We start from the raw sequence: 10,562 nt of genomic DNA on the forward strand, positions 1-10,562 counted from the left end.
TAGCTGGTAAGCAAAACTACCAAATATTTGAGGAAAAAAAACCATATTTTTCCTTTAGCTTTGTCTCAGTTACTCTCTGTTGTTCTTTCATTGCCTGAAAACAGCCCAACTCAAGTCTGCACGTTCTCAGATGCAAAAGACAGCATCAGCAACAGACTTCCTCCTCCTCAGTGGCCCATTTCTTCCTGAAACAAATTCCCATGTTTATAACATGTGTGTAGGGCTGGAGAGATGACTCAGCCATTAAAGGCTAGGCTCATAACCAAAAATATAACTCGTGTGTCTTGGGAAGACTCTGCTTGGCTGACTGTTAAATGGTAGAAAGAACATCATTTTGCTTTTGAGTAATAGTCTTTGGAAATCCAGGTTTTAACTAATGTGATGCATCAGGGAGACTTCTGAATAGAGGGAAAAGGTGATCAGGCACACAGGAGATCTTCTTCTGCGTGTGGCCAGAAGAAAAGGACCGTAGATGCCCCTCTCATCACTTACTCTTCTCTGGTGTTTGGACAGAGTCTTGCTCTGTAGCCCAGATAGGTCTTTAACTCATCGTAACCCCCCTGCCTCAGCCGCCTGAGTGCTGGGGTTACAAGCATGTACAATCAATCCAGCTTTCCTTCCTCTTTGGAATCTACACCACCCTCTCAGTTTCCACCATAGCTCATCTCCCTCCAAAGAGAACTGAAGGTGAAGGCCCTGTGAGCAGTCCAGTGGTCTGCTGCACGAGACAGCTGAGCCAACGCACGAGGAAGATGTGAATTTGTTAGCTTCCAGCAATTTGCCGATGCCTATACATTCTTCATGAAGCAGTACAGCTTATCAAAATGTTATGCATGGTAAGATGAAACATCAATGGGGTCTGGAGACCTCTGCAAGGTCTAGGATGCAAGGTGCCCAGCAACTGTCCCACGGCCTTGAGACACATTTTAGAGGAGCTGGATGCCGATATCATCTGTCTGCAGAAGACCAAAGTGAGCAGAGATGCGCTGACGGAGCCCTTGGCTTTTGTTGAGGGCTGTAACTCCTATTTCAGCTTCAGTCACAGCCGGAATGGCTATTCTGGTGTAGCTACTTTCTGTAAGGACAGTGTTACAACCCGTGGCTGCTGAAGAAGGCCTGAGTGGCCGGTTTGCCAACCTGAACGGGCATGTCGGTTGCTATGGAAACATGACCGAGTTCACCAAGAGCAGCTGTAGGCTCTGGATAGCGAGGGCCGAGCTGCCAGTACACAGCACAAGATCTTCACACAGGAAGGGAAGGAGAAGCCTTTGACCCTGATCAGGGTATACTGCCCACGTGCGGATCCTGGGAACCCGGAGCAGCTGAGCAGAAGCACTCCTGGCAGCCGACAGTCATGTGATAATCCTGGGGGACATGAATATAGCGCACTGTCCCATTGATCACTGTGATGCTGGCGGTCTGGGGTGCTTTCAAGAAGACCTGGGTCGTAAGTGGATGGATGGCTTGCTCAGTAACCCGGAATACCAGGCTGGGTCCCATATAGGGCCTTTCATGGATAGCTATCTCTATTTCTATCCAAAACAGGAGAGGGCCTTTACCTGCTGGTCAGTGATCTAAGTAGTGCCCGCAATCTCAACTATGGCACCCGACTTGACTACATACTGGGAGACAGGACTCTAATTGTAGACACTTTCCAAAATACCTTCCTGCTCCCTGAGGTGATGGGCTCTGACCACTGCCCTGTGAATGCTGTCTTGAATGTGTCCTGTATGCCAGCAAAGCAGTGCCCAGCTCTGTGCACCCGTTTTCACCCCGAGTTTGCAGGTACCCAGCTCAAGATTCTTGGCTTCCTAGTGCCTTGTGAACAAGAACCTATGTGGTGGCAGCCAGTCCTGCAGCCCAGCAAACAAGTCCAGCCCACAGGCACTCATCCAGACCTCGAAAGCATCAAGGTAGTTCCAGAAAACACCAGAAAAACCTGATGAATTATTTTCAGCCTTCTGTTAGCCTTTCCCAGACTTCTCCTGGTGTGGAACTACCTAAGCTGCCTCTGGTGAGCACTCTTGTAACTCCAACGACTCTGGAAGGGATAGCCACAAACACGGAGAAGCAGGCCAAGGTTTCTGAGGTTAGAAATGAGAAGGAGGCACTCTGGAAATCTGTGCTGAGTGGGCCCTCACCCACGCCCCTCTGCAGAGGCCACAGGGAGCCACGTGTGATGCTGATTGTGAAAAACAAAAACAAAAACAAAAACAAAACAAAACAAAACAAAACAGCCAGGACCCAACCTGGGCCGCCATTTCTTTCTTCTTTTCTTTCTTGCTTGCTTGCTTGCTTGTAAAAATATTTATTTATTTATTTATTTATTATATGTAAGTACACTGTAGCTGTCTTTAGACACCCCATCCTACGGATGGTTGTGAGCCACTATGTGGTTGCTGGGATTTGAACTCAGGACCTTCAGAAGAGCAATCAATGCTCTTAACCACTGAGCTATCTCTGCAGCCCTGGGCTGCCATTTCTACATATGTGCCAAGCCACAAGGTCCTCCAAAGGACCCCTCATCAAGCTGCAAATTCTTCCTGTGGAGCAAGCCCAGATGAACCAACTGAGGCCTAGGAATGTCTACCTGGCCACCTGCCTGTTGCATTGTTTAGAATTTTATAAGAAGAAAAGAAATATACATTTTTTCAATTTATTGCTAGAACTTTATTTGGTCATTACAAAATCTGAATATATAAATATATATTCATTTATTTAATATATATTATATATAATATATACAATATAATATATATATATAATATATTAAAAAGAGGCTGAGTACGGAAGGCAGCTGGAAGAACAAGAGTAGCTTAAAGAGTCAGGATAATGTTTGAACTGTATTTTTAACCTTTCCAAGAAGGTGACAGCATAGATGAGCAAGGCAAACATTAAGGCAAAAATTTAAAGAGAGAGAAACATGAGCTAAGGAGACTCATGCACAGGAAATCTTTATTTTGCCTTCACTGAGTTTTAATGTCTCATGGAACAAAGCCAACACTAAGCTGAATAGCACATAAAAGAAACAAAATGCAAAAAGCAAGGCAAAGCAAAGCGAAAACCAAATGTCTTTAAAGGCCAAAGGTACCAGACTGTATCTATAGCTGACAGGGCAATTGAACAACATTCAACAGCAATGATCTTTACTAAAGAAGCCCTGCCATCACAACAGCTTCTCCACTGTTTCCCTGACTGGCTACGGCAACCTGCGGTTCTGTAAGGTCTTCTGCTGGAGTTGCCCAGAGACTCCTAAGAGCACTGGGAGTGTTCTCAACATGTTGGTGAATGGTGATTTCCTTCTCGTTAGACCTGTCCTGGCTTGCCCACAAAGCATGTAAAGGGCTTAAAGGGGAAGCATCACAGATGCTCTGTAGACCTGGGAAAACGGCTCCAGCAGCAGCAGCAGCAGCAGCAGCAGGCTCCTGCTCCAAGCACTCCTGCTCCAAGTGGAATCCTCTGGACAGAAAACCCATAGCTCCCTCCGAGTGAACAATTAGGAAGAAAGAATATGATTTCGTGTTTCATCTGACCACATTTTGGCTTTAGGCGTCCTGCCAAGAAATAGAGCAAGTTCTTGGTTAGTCTAAAGGTAAAATCAAAGGGTACTCAGAGCTTTTCTCTAGTGCTCTAGGAAACTAGTTTGGGATAGTGACAAGGACATGAACCTTCCCATTCCAGACTGGATATGGTGTTGAAGGTACGCAGTTACAACCTTAAGGTAGTCTGGAGTGGGTGGGTAGAGAAGACCCACTTCTTGAGGGGAAAACATAATTTCCCACCGAGTAACTTTTATGCTCATACTCCTTGAAAAATAATTAAAAATGAGGGAAATCCCAGTAAGACCTCTCTGGTTCTTAGGTTAGGAATAGGAGCAGTGGCCCAAAATCTGACTTTCCTGACCTTTGAACTGGCACCCTCTGCACAACATCCATACCTGAACGGATGCCCTGGCTTCAAAGCCTATGGTGGTACCCAAGCATTTGAGGGTTGCCTTAAGGAGATGTGAAGAGGAGTTGCAGTTGCCACCCAGAGCAGACTGTCAATTACTCATAACAAGTCAGTCATTCATTCCATTCAAAGTCAATCTCCTGACTTTCTACACAATAAGAACAATCTTTCATTTTATATATTTACAAGCAGAAGAGACTCATCCTTCAAAGAAAAGATATTCTGAGGCTCTATAAAGTGCAGTTAATTTAAGGCAAATTCATATGAAATATAAATAGTGACTTATTATCTCTTTATATACACACTTTCCAGCTTTAAAGGTAAATTCTCTTTCCCTCAAAAACAGGAAAGAGACGAGAGGACTTTTGTAGGGTGGTGAGCTATGCACAGACAGCCTGGTCCCCGGTCAAGCACAGGCCTTGAACCAAGCTCCTGGTATTCTGTCTGGACTCCACCCCCATCGTTATCAGACAACAGCCAGGCTGAGCCCACTATAAAAGGAGCTGTTTGCCCCCTCCTCTTTCTCTTACCCTATTGCTTCTACTTTCTTCCTCTCACCTCTCGCCCTTTTGCCCCTCCTTCCATTCCCCCTGTCTCCACATGGCCATGGCCAATCTCTGCTTCTTTACTCTCTTCCTCTTTCTGTCTTTCTACAATAAACGCCTTAAAACAACGGACTGCCTCTTCTCATCAGGATCCGCTGTGCTGGAGCAGTGAAGTAGGTCTTCCCCTAACAAGCCCTGAGTATCTAACCTCTGACTGGAAGGTAACCAGCCAGAACCCTCCTCCTGCCCTTTTCCCTTCGCCCCCAGGGCTAGAGCCCGCCCATGGGTCCACTCTGTTCTCAGCTCTTCCTCAGCATTCAGTGCTGCCTGTGGTGCCCAAGAGTGAGAACCTGCTGGTGTCGGCATCTTTGCGCGTCAGGACCCCCAAGCTGGCTCCCTGCAGGTCCACAGGGACCTCAGAATGTACTTCTTCACCCCTGGAGCTGTCCCATGGCTTCTCACAGTCCGACCCTCAAGTAAATTAAAAAAAAAAAAAAATTTTTTTTTTAAATAGTGTTTTCAAACAAGTTAAAAGGTGACAATGTGCCGGGTGGTGGTAGCACATGCCTTTAATCCCAGCACTCGGGAGGCAGAGGCAGGTGGATTTCTGAGTTCGAGGCCAGTCTGGTCTACAAAGTGAGTTCCAGAACAGCCAGGAGTACACAGAGAAACCCTGTCTCGAAAAACCATAAAAAAAAAAAGGTGACAATGTGTTTGCTACAGTAGTAAGAAGGGCTGGAGGGCTGATGAGTTAATCAAGAGGTTGGGTTTTTGTTTGTTTGGGTTTTTTGCTTTTTGTTTTGTTTTGTTTTTGTCTTTTTTAGGTAAGTAGATTTTAGGTAGTCCAGGCTACACATCCATTTCAAATATGCCTGATGAGACTAGATACCTAAAGCTACTCTTAGCTCCAGGAAAGAGTATTTCCCATCTCCATGCAAATCAAATGCTCTCAAGCTCTCTGGTCTTGGCATGGCAGAGCCTAGGGAAATCCAGAGTTGCTGGTAGGTCAGCATCCCATCCACATCTTGTGGAATAAATCCTGAAGATCTCTGATGCTAGATATCCCAGGCAGGGAGAAAGGTTTTAGTCGGGTCTCATTTTGGTCTGTAAGAAGATGTGAAAATTCTGGCACTGCTGAAAGATCTGATGGGAAGTTCCATACTTGCTCTTCAGGTTTGTTTGTGAGAGCACCGATCAGCTACAGTTTTTCTCGCAGCTCGAATACTTGAGAATTGGAATTATCTTCTTTCTGTATGCTTTCTGCTAAACCAGGGACTTAGCTCCAGCCTTAGCTCACTTCGGCAGTGGCCCCGGGCGAAATGTAAAATTCTTATAAAACTTCTCAACATCTGCAAAACACTATATCAATACTGGTTTTTAGAAGGGTGTTGTGTTTGTTCTGGAGAAAAATATCTCTGACAAACTTGGATTAGAAGCTGAAACCTTGGGACCTTGAGAGGTGAGGTGGCAGCAAAAACGAGTGACTGGTTCTCTTACCTACCAGAAAGACCTCTCTTCCAACCTTTCAGTAGCTTTGAATCAACTTAAGTGGTTATTATTTCCTCACCCAAAGTAAAAATATCCAGCTACCATCTGAGTGAGATCCACTTGGCTCCATCTCAAGTGAGATCCCCTCCAAATCCTCTGACTAAGACAAAGATGGAACTCTTCAGCCTCATGTCTAAGACTTTGAGATCTGTTATTTTCATTCTTTGAGGCAATACATTTAGTAGCCTGCCTTGGTATTGCCAGCCCAGTCCCTGCTCTCCAGAGTGTAGCTAGCCACATTGATATTAAAGGTCAGGTCAGCAGCTCACCTTGATAGAATGAGAAATCCTCCCTCCCTTTTCTTGAATGTCAAGAGGGTGACTGAGACCGGTGGTGACAACTGAGGGAAGCAGGTGACCCTCGTCTGACCCTCCTGCCACATTTTCTTCTTCCTTGATCTATCATCTCACTTCCCTAATGCCTACTCCCTCAGTACACTGTGTTTTCTGCCTGACATTCTTCTGTCTGTAAAAGTCACTGGTCAAATAAGGCCAGGTGTGGATTCCATTTGTCCTGTACTATGTGACCTCAGCCAATGTACTTAGCTTCTTTAGCCTTTGGCTTCCTGAAGCAGAATATGATGTACATTGCAGGCCACAAGAACTGCAAAGTGGCTGCTTTGAGTGTCCTCGTGTTCAAGAGCATCTTCTGCCTTGCAGTGTGGAAAAGAAGGGTGAGAGTGAAGAGAGGCAGTAGGGGGCAGCAGAGAACGCCGTGGAGGATTGCTTTGGTGTTAGGATGGAGGAGTCCGTAGCTTCTATTCCACAGCCACAAAGCTTTCTCCATTCACTGTAAAACTGCACAATGCCTACCTTGAAGGGCTTTTGGGATCTGAATAACAGATAATAAAGGCTGGGTAAGAAGTGTAAAACTCAATCGCTGGCTAATTCCAAAAAAAAAAAAAAAATTGTTGTCTTTCTCATGTTAAAAAAAAAAAATGGCTGAGCAGTGGTGGCCCATGCCTTTAGTCCCAGCACTTGGGCAGCAGAGGCAGGTGGATTTCTGAGTTCAAGGCCAGCCTGGTCTACAGAGTGAGTTCCAGGACAGCCAGGGCTATACAGAGAAACCCTGTCTCGAAAAACAAACAACAAACAACAACAGCAACAGCAACAACCAAACCAAACAAACAAACAAAAACCCTCCAATGCCAGTGATTTGGGGCAGATAGGATCCTCAGAATCCCAGCTGCCTTCTGCATCACTACAGGACTGTCTTCTGCTTTCATGGTCCAGAATAGCTTTCCAAGAATCACACCTGTGATCCTGGTAGCAGGGAGGATGGAAAAGGGACAGAGAACCAAAGAAAAAGTTTGCCTTGTCTCTTAAGAAGTTTCTAGAAAGTATCAATTAATACTTTTAATTGACACAATTCACTAAAGCTCACGTATCTTCACCCAGCCACAGAAGAGCTTTTGTTTTGAACTAGATAAGTATGTCAATATTTAAGGCGGAAGTTGTTGTTGTAGCCCTGCAGCTAATTGTATTTGATGTTAATTCTGTTCTCCTGTGAGGGGCTTTGAACAAGGAATGAGTTAGCACTCAGGTGATTTCCTGTAAACCTTAATTTATAAATAAAGACTAGAGCCAGTGATTGGGTGGAGAAAGAGGGGAAGGTGGAGCTGAAGGTTTTGGGGGAAAAAGAGAGACACAACAACTGAGGAGGAAGAAGAAGGGAAGTGGGGCAGAAGCACCTGGCCTGGAGAAACTGCAAGTTCTAAGGGGTCTCTTATATGGTAGTGTAGTGGTAGATCTGCCCAATTTAGGCACACAGCATGTATTCATATTAATTGAATTGTGTTTTCATTGCCTGGGCTTATTTGGGTTGGAGATTTACAGCAACAGGAGGTGAGAATTGGTGTTTCAAAACAGCTAAGTTGAAAAGCTCATGACTTCCATTAAATCACTACTCAGTAAATATTCACAGATGCCCTTTAGCGTCATTATTGCTATCCAGGTACATGCTCTTGGCTCATCTGGGGACCAACAGGAAGAACTGGCATCAAGACATGATTGAATCTATGAATTCATGACCAGCCTGGACAACATAGAAGGATGGATCTCAAAAGAAAACAAAAACAAAACCCCGAAGAACAATAAAAGCCCTAGAAGGGTTAATAAGTGTATTCTTAGCATATTCGAGGCCTGGGTTAGATCCTAAGCTCAACAATTGATGGATGGATGGATAGATAGATAGATAGATGATAAAATAGAGACATCACCATAAATTACTTCCCTAAGAGGACTCTGACATCAATGTTCTTGCTCTCAGTCCTTCTGTTTATAAGGCAAGGTGCACCCTACAAGTCATCCTCATGAAGATGTCATCCGGGCATTTTTAAATTATTTGAAGGAGCAGTACAATTTTGTTGTTGCTATAAACTAGGAGATATATTCTTTGGAATGACATTTTTGGAATAGAAACATCTATAGTCTTATGGCTTAAAATATCTTATCTTTTTAATTGAGTAAAAAATTAGATGCACAATTACAAAAGACCTGAATTAGAAATACATTGTCAAAATAAATTACATGGAAGAAAAATAGTGGTAGGATTAGGTAGAAAGGCACACATATGAGAAAGTATTTGCAAATGCAGATATTAGCATTTATTATTAGATTAATCTACCCATATTATTACACAGGAAAGACATTAAATGCACTAACTGTCACCTCAGTGAAATGTGTACATTCTGAAGCACAAAGTTTAGAGCTCAGCAAAGACTATTTCCCAAGTCCATTCTGGTCAGCAAAGCCATTATGACAGCATAAGTATGAGAGGTACCAGAGAGCAAAATCTAAGGGGACATTTTTCTCTGTAGATGAACATATGTCTTAAGCAACTTTCACTGTCCTTACCCCAACAGCCAACACATAGCTTGTGTTCAGAAAACACATTTATTATCCTGCTCATAATTTTGATGTAGTCTTTAAGGATCTTGTATTGCATAATTAAATTGTGTAGAGGACTTTGGAGCATATCTCTTTACAGATAAAGCAGTTGTAAAGGATTCTCCAAAGAAGCCTCAACCTACAAGGAAAACATGGTTACTTCTCTTAGAGAAATACTAGTCCAGTGGCTTCAGGGAACAGTTTGTAGTATGTGGTCAAGCTCCTTAGATGTTGCCATAAAAAAAAAAAAACTGACTACTTGTTTTTTTTCCCTCTATGTAACCCCAGTTGTCATGGTACTCATTCTGTAGACCAGGATGCTGATAACAGTTTTCAATGACTTCTATTCAGGCATCTGTGACTGTATACAAACTGATACACCAATATACCAATTAATAAGCTAGTATATCTTCTTTCTTAGTATTTCTTAAGAGAATTTTATTGTTTTTTAAGAGAAAGGTTTCACTCACAAGCAAACAGCCAAACTATTAAACAACAGAAGTCAAACTCAGGAGGTGGAAGCAAGGGCTCCAGGTTATCTGTGGTGATACAGTTCAAGTCTAGCCCATACTACATGAGATTCCTTTTCAAGATAAAATAAAATGAAAGCCCTCCCAAACCAAGCAATACATCCAACTGGCTTTCAATGGGCTCATTGGTGCAAATGGTGAGCTTGGGATTGCAGTACCACGATTTCTAAACTAAAAACAGATTCAGTGCTCAGAAGCCTCTTACAACCTCTACTCTAGATAACTATGGAAGCGTAATTATTTAGCAATGTCCCTATTGGCATCAGGAGAATCTCAAATGCCCCCTTGGTGTCAGTGTGGGACCCCAAACTCTTATTCAACTGCACTCTTGTTTCAAGCTTTCCCAGTATTACAAATAACCTGACCATGATCCAGATCCTTTAAGTATCATAAACCAGTGCTACATTCTACAACAAATAAGTCCGTAAGCTCTCTTTCTACATGGTGTGATTTTAGCTAACAGTTCTGGTTTATACCCAGCTTGCAGTGATGACCAAGTATATAGTACACAGCTTATAGCAGCAGAATACAAGCTGGCCAAAAGAAAGTCAGGTTGGGCTGGGTATGGATGGTGCACACTTTTAGTCCTAGCACTTGCAAGGCAGAGGCAGAAAGATCTCTCTGAGTTTGAAGCTAGCCTGGTCAACATGGCAAATCTTGGGCCAGTCAGAGCTACATGACATCTCAAAAAAAAAAAAAAAAAAAAAAAAAAAAGGAAAGAACCTTGGTTTGTCATTTTTTCAGTGTAATGGGGTCACGTGCAACTAAGATACTATTTCCCATTAAAATCACAAAATCAAACCCATAAGTTACATGGATGTCCCCAGTTGAGTAATCATTACAGAACTATAATCCAGCCAATGAGCAAAGAAGTCAAGTGCCCTGGGGTATGCAGAGGGATACCATGTGATTATTTATATCCATTCACAAAAGAATATCAGTGACAATCCATTTGTCCTCCTCCTCTGGTTCATGAGGAATAACCACCTGTCCTGAGTCTTCACTGAAGTGACCAGAATGCAAAAGAAGTACAGCTCCTTAACCTGTTTGGGCATGTTGTGATGCTGGAAGGCCCTGATATTTAATGGTCAAAGTCTAAC

At 43.3% G+C, this 10,562-nt stretch overlaps 1 pseudogene; it reads left to right on the plus strand.

The window, feature by feature from the left end:
- The first annotated feature begins 824 nt into the window (after positions 1–824).
- Positions 825–2,564, plus strand: LOC110295501 (DNA-(apurinic or apyrimidinic site) endonuclease 2-like; annotated as a pseudogene).
- Positions 2,565–10,562: the final 7,998 nt, after the last annotated feature.

Source organism: Mus caroli, unplaced genomic scaffold, assembly GCF_978045245.1.
Source record: "Mus caroli unplaced genomic scaffold, Mus_caroli_1 scaffold_4, whole genome shotgun sequence".
NCBI classification, from domain to species: domain Eukaryota; kingdom Metazoa; phylum Chordata; class Mammalia; order Rodentia; family Muridae; genus Mus; species Mus caroli.